Source organism: Ranitomeya variabilis, chromosome 7, assembly GCF_051348905.1.
Source record: "Ranitomeya variabilis isolate aRanVar5 chromosome 7, aRanVar5.hap1, whole genome shotgun sequence".
Taxonomy (NCBI): domain Eukaryota; kingdom Metazoa; phylum Chordata; class Amphibia; order Anura; family Dendrobatidae; genus Ranitomeya; species Ranitomeya variabilis.
The window spans coordinates 177,019,227-177,031,444 of record NC_135238.1 but is presented as its reverse complement, the minus strand read 5'-3'; the positions used below and the strand labels follow the sequence as shown (position 1 = coordinate 177,031,444).

Sequence of the window (12,218 nt, the reverse complement as noted above, 5' to 3'; positions counted from 1 at the left end):
CCGGGTAGGCCTATAGTCTCTGGGATTGGTGGGTTACTTGAGCGGCCGTGTATCTATATTGATTTTTTTCTTCAGCCCTTAGTTGTGTCCCTCAAGTCTCATGTCAAGGACTCCACCTCTCTCATTCTACAACTTCAGGATCTGGTGATACCAGCAGGGGCGTGGCTTGTTACCCTTGACGTGGAGTCACTGTATACGTGCATTTCACACGAACTAGGTATACGTGCTGTGGCTTTCTTTTTGGATTCCAACACCACTTGGGATAGAGGACATGACTCCTTTATTCTTGATTTGTTGCTGTTTGTTCTGGATCAGAACTATTTTATTTTTGACCCGGTTTACCATAGGCAAGTAAGAGGCACTGCCATGGGGGCACGTTGTGCCCCCGCATACGCCAACCTCTTTTTTGGGGTGGTGGGAGGTCACAAGGGTTTTCTGTCTGGACCACTTTTTTGAACATGTCATAAAGTGGTTTCGTTATATTGACGATGTTGTGTTTATCTGGACAGGTACTCTTGATCAATGCAAAGAATTTGTGGGCACATTGAATGACAATCCCTGGAACATACGGCTTACCTCACAATACTCCCAGACGGATATTGAGTTTTTGGATTTAAGACTGCAAATCAATGGATCAAAAATATCTACAACTTTGTATCGGAAGCCTACGGCCACAAATAGCCTGTTACATTTCAACAGTTTTCATCCGCTGCACCTTAAAACAGGTACTCCAAAGGGCCAATTTTTCAGGATTAGGAGAAACTGTAGTGATCACAAGGATTTCACTACACACTCTGGTGATCTTACAGCGCGCTTTCGAGAACGGGACTACCCCAAACGGGTGATTTCCCGTGCCTTTTCTGCCGCTAATTATAGCAATAGGGGGGATCTCCTACAAAGTCATGCCAAAATTGCGGAGAAACCACTTGGAATTATTACAATTGTTATGGTTCTCAATGGCAAGAGAACATAGCCCAGCAAACATAAGAACTAGCTCTTGGAAGGATGGAAACTAAACTGACCATGAACTAAACCTGCCGCACAACTAACAGTAGCCGGGTAGCGTAGCCTGCGTTTTATCCCTAGACGCCCAGCGCCGGCCGGAGGACTAACTAATCCTGGCAGAGGAAAATATAGTCCTGGCTCACCTCTAGAGAAATTTCCCCGAAAGGCAGACAGAGGCCCCCACAAATATTGGCGGTGATTTTAGATGAAATGACAAACGTAGTATGAAAATAGGTTTAGCAAAATTGAGGTCCGCTTACTAGATAGCAGGAAGACAGAAAGGGCACTTTCATGGTCAGCTGAAAACCCTATCAAAACACCATCCTGAAATTACTTTAAGACTCTAGTATTAACTCATAACATCAGAGTGGCAATTTCAGATCACAAGAGCTTTCCAGACACAGAAACGAAACTACAGCTGTGAACTGGAACAAAATGCAAAAACAAACAAGGACAAAAGTCCAACTTAGCTGGGAGTTGTCTAGCAGCAGGAACATGCACAGAAAGGCTTCTGATTACAATGTTGACCGGCATGGAAGTGACAGAGGAGCAAGGCTAAATAGCGACTCCCACATCCTGATGGAAACAGGTGAACAGAGAGGATGATGCACACCAGTTCAATTCCACCAGTGGCCACCGGGGGAGCCCAAAATCCAATTTCACAACATACAATGTTTAATAACCAGTGGCAACATTTGCGGGGTATTCTATCGAAATATTGGGGCATCCTACAAAGCGAATCCAAATTGCTTCCCCATATTGCCCCTCACCCTAATCTAGTCGCCAGAAGGGCCAGAAGCTTCAGGGACTGTTTAAGCCACAGTCATTTTCAGCGTCCTGTCACAAAAATTTGTAGGGGGGGTAGACTGATGGGTACTTTTCCATGTGGAAATTGCAGCATTTGTCCGTTTACCAGTGGCAATGAAAGAATCACGGTGCCCTCTTTGTTTCCACAGACTCCCACCAAGGCCTACTTCAATTGCAGGTCCCGGAATTTGGTCTATGCTTTGGTGTGTCCTTGTCCAAAAGTGTACGTGGGCCAAACAACACAAGAACTCAGGAGGCGCATACAGCAACACTTCTCGACCATTACAACAGCACAAAAGGACAAGTCAAAAGGAAAAACACTTACCTCTGTGGCTGCGCATTATCTGGCTGAACACAACTCGCAATGGGCTGGCACGAAGGTGCTTGGACTTGAAGCAATACACATGAACATCAGGGGAGGAAACGTCACTCTTGAACTGTTAAAAAGGGAATCTAAGTGGATTTTTGACTTAAACTGTGTCATACCCATGGGCATAAACAAAGACCTATTATTTACCGGTTTTTATAAACAATGAGTTTCGTCATCATTTGACATCATTTGCTGGTCTATGGTTGTATGTATTCTATTTGTACTCTTTTACAGGCCATACCCCGTATGGGGTGTCACTTAATTTCTTCGTGGTTTTTCTCTTTTTTTCTTTTTTTTTTGGTGGGTTGTTCTTTGGATATCCTTTTTACGGATGTGTATACCCTTTATATGCTACCACTAAGTATCGATGCATATTGCATATATGTGCACTCTGTTCTTACATACAGTGCATAAACGTGCACAATACTCTTACATACAGTGCATGTAATGCACATACTTGTGTAACGGTAATAAATATGTTTTTATTTTTGGTTAAACAGTATTCTTTACACAATGAATATAGGCCCCCTTTTCGTTTTTTATCATTTATTATTTTTTATTTATTTTTCAATTTTTATTTATTTTTCATTTTTATTTTTCATTTTCTTTTTTTCTTTTTTTGCATTTTTCTTTCACCATTTATTTAGTACTCATTATATGTTATTAATTTATTTATTATTATTACTCATTATTTTTATTTTTTTATTTTTTATTTTTATATTTATTATTTACCATTTTCATTTATTTATATTTTTTTTTTTCAAATTTTTTTTCATTATTATTTATTATTTTTATTATTTTTATATTTTTTATGTTTGTTATATTGTTTGTTTGTTCACATTTCAACACAGGTCCTACGCAGCCATTGAATTCAACAGTCTGCATTATCAGGCTTTTGGGACACAATATTCATTTGTTTCTCATGGTTTATACTTGCCTGCATTTATCCCTGGGTAGCCTGAGACTTTGCGCAAGCGCATTCCCTGCAGTGTGCGTGCTGCCTTGGCAACTCAGAGCGGACTGCCTACTTCCGCTCTGTGAAGCCGGCGCATGCGCAGTGCCTACACGCCGGGCCCGGCACTTTCAGACGCCATTTCTGAATCCCCATGTGGTGCTCCCAGCAGCCTCACAGCTGCTTTCGGTAAGTGTACCGTTCATTTGATATTTAAGCAGGAGGCAGGACAGTGGGGCACTACCCCTGACGAAGCCACAGCTTAGTGGCGACACGCGTTGGGTGCCTCTGTCCGCACCTCTTTTTCCCACAGGGTACACATGCCCTATTGACCTGGCCTGACCCTGCTTTACACTGGCACCTTAGGGACATGACGGTCATTGGTTGATCTCTATTTCGGGCGGTTGGTTTCATGCAAGGTGGACATGGGTCAGTATACTTACCTTTGTATTAGTCTTTACTAACCAGCATTTCTGCCCTTCACGGCCTACATGGGCATTTACCTGTCCTGCATGTTATCACGTCTTTTGTGGCATTGACGGTATTTTTTCCTTACGGTGCTTAATAAGATTATCTTATGGGACTGGCCAGGTTGTAATTATATTTTTTGCGCCATTCAGGTGTTATTTAACTATCTACATGTGAATTATACCCTGTTGTGGGAGGTGCGGTCTTTTGCCTTATTACAGGCTCTGTGTAAATATGGGGGTATTGCATATCCCTTTGTTGTTTTAAATGTTTTTAGTGTGTTTTGTTTCCTGCATATATGTTTAATAAAGCTGTGTTATTTATTCATTCATGTAAGTGGTGACTCCCGTTTATAAGGCCTACCTTTTTCTTTCAGTACACATGTGGCACTTTTTCAGGCCTTGGTTAGAGTCCCAGTGACCGTGGTGCCCCCATTTTTCTATGTTTTTTAATGGAAAACTTTTTAAAGTAAACATTACAAAATATTAACGTAGAACATTTGTACAAGTGCAAAATGGGTAGCATATACCACAGCCACGGAGTATATAGCACAACAACGTAGTATATAGCACAACCACATAGTATATAACAGAGCCCACGTAGTATATGACACAGCCCACATAGCATATAGTACAGCCATGTAGTATATAGCACAGCCCGCATCTCCCCCCCGAGAATGGCCCCACAGTCCTGAATACTGATTCACTGTTATAGTAAATAAAACAAAAAAAACCCACACTCCTCACCTCTCCTCGTGCCCGCGCTGCACCCTGCTCCTGTCTCAATGGCTGCACTGCCTGGCACACAGTGAGTGCGCGATAACGATCACGCACCCGCAGTGTCAGAGGCAGAGTGGAGAATGATAGAAGAGGGGAGTGTCAGCTGACATTCTCTCCTCCATCATTGCTTTGAACTGTACAGGCAGACACCTGTATAGTTCAATGTGGCGGTTGTGGGGGAGTCGGCACTGGTGGCCGGTGGGCCTGGGGGTGTGGGGGCCCTAGGCAGCTGCCTGCCCCTAATGCCGGCCCTGCCTGCAGGGCCCCCCAGAGCTTCAGTGTACTGTACCATGAATGGGCTCCCCATCTCACCTGGGCCCCGGCACTTGCCTGGGTGCGCCGGGTGCTGATGCCGGCCCTGTTTTTGCAGTCCCAATGATCTGGAGAGAGCCAACCGATCACACTACGAATTGTTATTTCTGCATGGTGCTCCCCATTAGGAAAGGAGTTTCAAGGAAGAAAAAGTGGACTTTACATTATCCAAACATTCCATCTGCAATACTCCCAGTACCACTTAGAGAAGAACTGCTGAATCCAAAAGCACATGAAACATTTAAAGTCGAGTCAAGTGAGAAAGAAGAGAGCGCTTAGCATCGTGAAGCATCTTCCTCTCATGACCCAGGCTTTCTGTCAGAAACTGAGCCACACCTTATAATAAAAAGTGAACTGAAAGATCTTGTTAGAGATTTGGATCTGCCCAAGATTAAAGCTGACCACCTATGTCCCAGGCTACAGCAGTGGAATCTCCTAGCTGGCTATGTTAACATTTCTTTGTTCCACAACGATGATAAAGATCTTGTCCAATACTTCTTCACGGAGGGTGATTTTCTGGCATGCAACATCATGAACAGTTAATGGACACTCTGAAGATAAGACATAATCCAAAGGAATGGAGGCTCTTCATCGATTCGTCCAACACAAGCCTAAAAGCCGTCTTGCTGCATAATGGCAATGGGCTACCTTCAATTCCACTTGGTTCTGCCATCCACATGAAAGAAACCTATGAAAACATGAAACAGCCATTGAGGTGCCTTAAGTATGACCAACATTTGTGGCCCCTCTGTGGTGACTTCAAAGTGGTTGCCCTCTTTCTTGGTCTCCATGGTGGATACACAAAGTACTGCTGCTTTTTGTGTGAGTGGGATAGTCATGCAACAGAATATCACTACAGTAAAAGCGACTGGCCTCTCCAACATTCACTTCAGCCAGGGATTAAAAATGTTCTGCATCCAGCACTTGTTGACCCACATAAGATTTTATTACCACCATTCCATATCAACTTGGGCCTACTGAAAAACTTTGTAAAGGCAATGGATAAAAATGCAAAACATTCAAGTATCTCATTGATAAATTACCAGTTTTGAGTGAAGCAAAGAAAAAGCAAGGAGTATTTATTGGACCTCAGATTTGTAAGCTTCTTCAAGATGAGGAGTTTCTCCATTTGTTGCAGGGCAAGAAAAAGGCTGAATGGATAGCATTCGCCTTAGCTGCAACTAATTTTTGGGGAAACTCATGAACAGATAACTATAAATAGTTAGTGTCAAAATCTCCTCAAAACATATCAAAGGGTCTTGGCTGAAACATGTCCTTAAAGATTCATTTCTTACATTCACATCCATACTTTTCTACCAAACTGTGGAGGAGTGAGCAACGAGCACGGTGAGAGATTTCACCAAGATATTGCAGCTATGGAGACAAGATATCAGAGAAAATGGAATCCATCAATCCTTGCAGATTACTGTTGGAGAATTGCAAGAGATGATCCGATGCAGGAGTACCAGAGACAAGCAAAAAAAAATGTGTTTAGATATGTTTTAGAAATTTGAACTGTTGCTATGTTTCCTCTAAATAAATATCAGAAAATTGGCAAAACAAAATAGTCTGCATCTTTATATTTGCAAAAATAATAAAGTTTCAAAGTAAACTTTTATGCGTTAATTATATTTAGCATTAAAAGGAAAACACTTTGATAGAATAGAAACAAGAGCCAGCTAAAAATTTTCATTATAAAAAACGTGACCGACACTTCCAAACAGAAAGATAAGTGTGAACAGGTGCAAGCTGAGCGAGCCACTCTATATAACTGACATATTAAAGCTGCGCTCACTCTGAAACATTATAATATGTAAACTCTGAAAATACAAATTTGAAACTGCATTACTGCTATAGAAAACATGCTGAAAAATGAAGGTACTAAGCACACAAATTGGCCAGTTCGTGTGAGCCCAACAGCCAGGAACAAGGTATACCCCTTGGTTGGGACGTAACTTTTAAACTTAACCTCTCCAAGGTAAAAAGCCTTTTAGGTGTTTTTTCAGGATTTTAACCTGAGAGAGGCATCATGTTAGGTTTCAGTTAGTCAGCTAGTTCCAATCCATCCAACTTTGTCCTAATGTGTATGGTGACCTCGAAGCTGACCATAGACATGAGATAGTTGTTGTCCGATAGCTATCTCTCCTCACTCTCCGAGCACCAAGTGTTTTCAATAGGAAGAGAGATGAAAGCCACCTCTGACAGCAGCTTATCTCTGCTAAAAACAAAAGGATTGGACATTGAAATTCCAACTGTTCAATGATTTTTTCTGTTAAATAGTAATAATCTTTAGTTTTATATAGCGCTAACATATTCCATAGCGCTTTACAGTTTACAAACATTATCATCACTGTCCCCGATGGGGCTCACAATTAAAGAACATTTACCCCAATGATGTTGAAATCATTGGGGTAAAGTTAGGAGGCCGCCATAAACAAACATCAGATGGTCAGCCAGTCTAATGACGATTTTCATCCAATGTGTATGGAGACATCTTTAGTTTGCTTGGGCTCAATCCCAACCAATGTGTACTGATAAATAGGTACCAAAAAAAAAAAAAAAAAACCTACAGTGAAGACGAAAAACTAGAGGAGTGCTGAAAAGTTTAGTTAGGACCATATATTATATCTTTAGATTGCCAAATTAAGCAATGTGGCTGTCATTTTTTTTAAACTGTTATAGCAATTTAAAACCAAAACATATTATTATGTTGAACTCCTGATAATGAATATTATGACTTATTTTGCATTTCACACTAATATGAAAGCAAACCTCAATTTTGCAGGATAAAAGCTCCAGCTCTAAAACATGGCTTTGGTTAGCCTGACACTAAACACTAATGCCACATGAATTAAGGCTTTAATGGAATTATATGATGTTTTTGACACATAACATGTGGACTAGATTAGACTTTTGTTACTTGGTTAATATATTTTGATAGTGTAATGTAACGATGTTGTCCCCTATGGCACTGTTTCTAAAATTTTTGCAGTCACTGAATCCTTCTAGGTGAAACAAAGGAAGTTGTATATTGACCACCTAATCCATTCACATTTAAGCCTGCCATTGTGAAAAGGCAAGATCAAAATTAGATTGGGAAATAGGGAAATTAATGGGCCTCTCTAAATTTGTTTTATGGAGTACATACATCTCCTGCTCCTAGAATTGAAAACCAGGGGGAAATTATTCATAATGTGCCAGTAATTCAGTTTTATTTCAAATGGTTTAATGAACTCACCTTAGACGAAAGTAGCAGCTTTGCTTTCCTTCACCCAAGCAAAGATTCACGTTGCACCTCTAGTCCTACATCTAAATTCCCTGGCTAAGGTAGAATATGCCTTTTTGGCACACACATGGCACCATGCACTTAGGCTGCATAACACATCAGCAATTCCATAGCGATACCCGACAGAGCCAGCAATTCATGCGAACGCAAACAACTTGAGAATATTCTAAAAATAATGCGACAAAATATAAACATTTGTGTGTGTATGTGCAGTGCCCCAGGGTCCTGGTTGTTGCAGTAATGTCATTTTCCTCTAGGGAAGAGTTATATTACGTTTGGAGGCAAAGAAGGACAACTGAATCCAGGTATCACAAACATGCAACACATTTCACACTCCAGGCCACCAGGGGGAGCTCTGCTCCTATTTATTAGGGCACTCCCCACACTTAGGTAAAACTGGTGACCTGTAGCGAAAGTTAGTGAGTTGCTGGCTGAGCTTCGCTCAGGTAGTTGGTCCCTGGCAGGGGTGGGATCCTGTCAGAGATCGAGACAGAAGGACACGGAGCTGTGCATGCCCTGAGAGCTGCAGCATTCAGAAAGAGACACTGAAGGAGAACAGTATTGCAGAGAGGGTGAAAGAAGTCGTAGCAAAGGAGTGGATTCCAGGAGGGGATGAGCCCTACACAGGCTGCCTCCTTCTGAGGCGCAGGGTCCCGGTAGCTGGAACACCGAGGGAGCAATGATCCTTTATGCCTTGCTCCAGAGACCGGCAGGACAGCTAATTTCACGTTACCTGTCCGCCCCTACACCCAGGAGGCAAGGTGGCACCCCTTAGAGGCTGGGGCATGATAGAGTCCCTGTAAAACACCTCAAACCACCAGTCATATGGGTTTATCCTATCCATCTGGGGGACAGAGAGAGAAATAACACCTAGAACATCTACAACAGTTGTGAGGACCTTATGAGAAGCACAGCAGTAAGGCACTACAACACCATGGCGCTAGAGGAAGGCTACTGATTTCTACCTGGAGAAGGGGACTCTGGATTTGCCTTTGGACCGGCCGGACTCTGCCTGCCCTGTGATCTGGTGCTCTGGACTGTGGATGCTGAAGTCTTCAGTAAAGGTAAAGAGACTGCAACCTTGTGTCCTCGTTATTCACTGTGCCTCTCACCATCCACCATCTACACACTGGGAAGCCCTGGGGACACACTTCACCTGTGGGAAGGTATACCATCTAGCTGCCATAACATCACCCCAGCGGACCCCTTAAAGCAGCGTCGGTCACCCTGACCGAATACCACAGGTGGCGTCACGAACATATCCCTTTAAAGACCTTTCCCTTTACAAACGTACATCCCAGGGCCATGGACCGGGTCAGCCACCGTGACATCCCCCCGCGAACCGGAGGACCCGGTACCAAGTACCCCACAGCCCCATGGGGACGCTCCAAACGTAGGATTTTTTTTTTTAAATAATAAACTAGTTGAAATTTTGCAATTGTTCTTTTTTTCTTAAAAAAACTGCATAAATTACAAAATGTGCTTTTCGCATAACTATTTATTTTAACTTGCATATAGCCGTTTCAGACTTATTAGCCTTTATTGGTGCAAAACAGGGGTATCAAGGCTCTATAGATGTAGGTCGTAGTAGGTTCTAATCCACAGTGCAAATGAAAAGAAATGAGACTGGGTGCTCCATGTGTGAAACCGAGGGCTAAGGTAGAGAACTAGAGACTCAAAAGAGCGGCTCACCTGGTAGGGTTGTGCAAATTACAAGCACAACACAGCATGAGGCCTAGAAACTGTTGAGGACGTGGTTGCTGCTTCACCCTCTGAACCTGACAAAGTCAGGCATGAAACTTGATAGAAGCTGCACTTAGGATTAGATAGAACAGGCTGTTGCAAAACACAGTGTTTTGGGTGCTGCCAAATCCAGAAGAAACAGAGGACCAGTAAATTGAAGAAAGTTGACTTTATTGACAATGGGTTTTGGAGTTGCTCTAACTCCTTCAGGCAACACATTGTCAATAAAGTCCCCATTTCTTGAATTTCCTGGTCATCTGCTTCTTCTCGACTTGGCAGCGCCCTAAACACTGTACCTTTCAGCTGCCTCTTCTTTCTATTCCATAGTGCAGCTATTTTGGAAGGGTTTAAAGGAACCAAATGACTGATCTATGCCAGACTTCTAATTTCAGATAGTTCCTTGGCACGTATGCCCCCTTTCTGCATAAGAGAATTTGGAGCACTTCTAGCTTCTGCATACCCAGCTTGTCACCATAAGGGCCATAGTTTTGGATGTAGTTTTTGACTGCCCTTTTTGAGGAAGAGATGCCCACCTCAGTGAGAATCGATTTGCATTTTGCCTCGTAACTGTTTATTGAGACAGTAATATACTGTAGGTGTTTAGTTATGAGCTTTGTGATCTACAGTTGGAGGTACCCTAATGGTTCATAGCACTCTCATTTTGGCTTCCTAAGAACATGCGCAAGAACATAGGATAAAATTCAGGGATCTACAAGGACACCTGTGTTTGGTGAATTAGAATGCTAGAATGACCTGCTTGCTTATATTCACATTCATGGCTAGCTATAGTTCTCCTGTCTGATGGTCACCTGCATTTTTATACTTTTAAACCTGAAATGCAGCAATATGATACCTAGAAATGTATTAGTTTATTATAATAAGTTAGACTTGTCAATCAGGATTTTGGAAATCTGTGAGCCAACCCATCTGTGAACTGTTTATACTGGCCTAGTTGTCATGTAGAAAAAAAAATTGGTATTATGTACCCGCAGAGCCATGTGCATACAACTTGTACCGCAACATTTGACATCCCATCACATTCTGTGCCACAGTGCAGCCATATTGGAACTTAACTGACTCCATAAGAAAGAAAATATCTCCATAATATGGCATCCAATAGAATATGCACCACATTACTGAGAACATCTCAGTAATATGGCATCTGATGAAAATCTATCAGAAAAAGGAGCGGTATAGAGCATGCAGAGGTACAGTACAGTCTCATAAAGTCAACTTAGAGATTTATGGCCATGTGTCTGAGATCTGAAAAAAAAAACTGTAACAGTATGACAAAGAAAATTCAGGCCAGGTGCTTTTTCTCCCCATATACATAGCCATACTCTCCAAAAACTTTGTTATTATTAGGATATAAAAAGTTTATCAATTACTTTCTGTTCAGTCACTTTTAATATATCAAAACAAAAGATGATACTTTTCAGTGTTGTCAACTATAAGAGCGAGTAATACATTCCATTATGTGATGGTGATTTTAATGATGAATGATGGTAAAGTGGAAATGGTACCAGTGGAATATTTCTTATTTTAGCCATGTAGTAATTATATACAATATTTAGTGTTGTTCTGACAAATTCTTCAAACCTATGTATTTCTATCTGCTAATGAACAGTAATAGTAGTAACCATTGTATGCGCTTGTAGAGTCCATCTGTTGACACTACATGTAGTTTTGCAGGCATTTGATACAGTCTGCTGCGCCTTTATGCAATATGTTTATATATCTGTTGCGCTTATAAAATCTGATGCAGACTTAACAGTCTCATGAGATTTTCCATCTATATATATAATTGTCTAAGGGGTACTTCCGTCTTTCTGTCCTCAACTTCCATCACGGAAATCCTGCGTCGCTGATTGGTCTCGCCAGCTGCCTGTCATGACTGCCGCGACCAATCAGCGACGGGCACAGTCCGATTAGTCCCTCCCTACTCCCCTGCAGTCACTGCCCGGTGCCCACATACTCCCCTCCGGTCACCGCTAACACAGGGTTAATGCCAGCGGGAACGGACCTCGTTATGCCACGGGTAACTCACTCCGTTACTGCTGCTATTAACCATGTGTGTCCCCAACTTTTTACTATTGACACTGCCTATACAGCATCAATAGTAAAAAAATGTAATGTTAAAAATAATAAAAAAACAAAAAACCTGCTACTCTCACCCTCCGTAGTCCGCCGAGCCGCACGCGGCTGCTGCCATCTTCCGTTCCCAGAGATGCATTGCAAAATTACCCTGAAGACTTAGCGGTCTCGCGAGACCGCCAAGTCATCTGGGTAATTTCGCAATGCATCCTGGGAACAGTAGATGGCGCCAGCCGCACGCATAGCCGGAGCTTCGCTGGATCGCAGGGGGTGAGTATATAACTATTTTTTATTTTAATTATTTTTTTTAACAGGGATATGGCGCCCACACTGCTAAATACTGCGTGGGCAGTGTTAGATACTGCGTGGCTTCTATATACTACAAGGGCTGTGTGATATACT

The 12,218-nt window shown here is 42.1% G+C and overlaps 1 protein-coding gene across 3 annotated transcripts in view; it reads right to left on the bottom strand.

Moving 5' to 3' along the window:
• DRC11 (dynein regulatory complex subunit 11) overlaps window positions 1-12,218 on the bottom strand; it is a 237,768-nt gene that overhangs the window by 46,568 nt on the left and 178,982 nt on the right. The window lies entirely within an intron of this gene.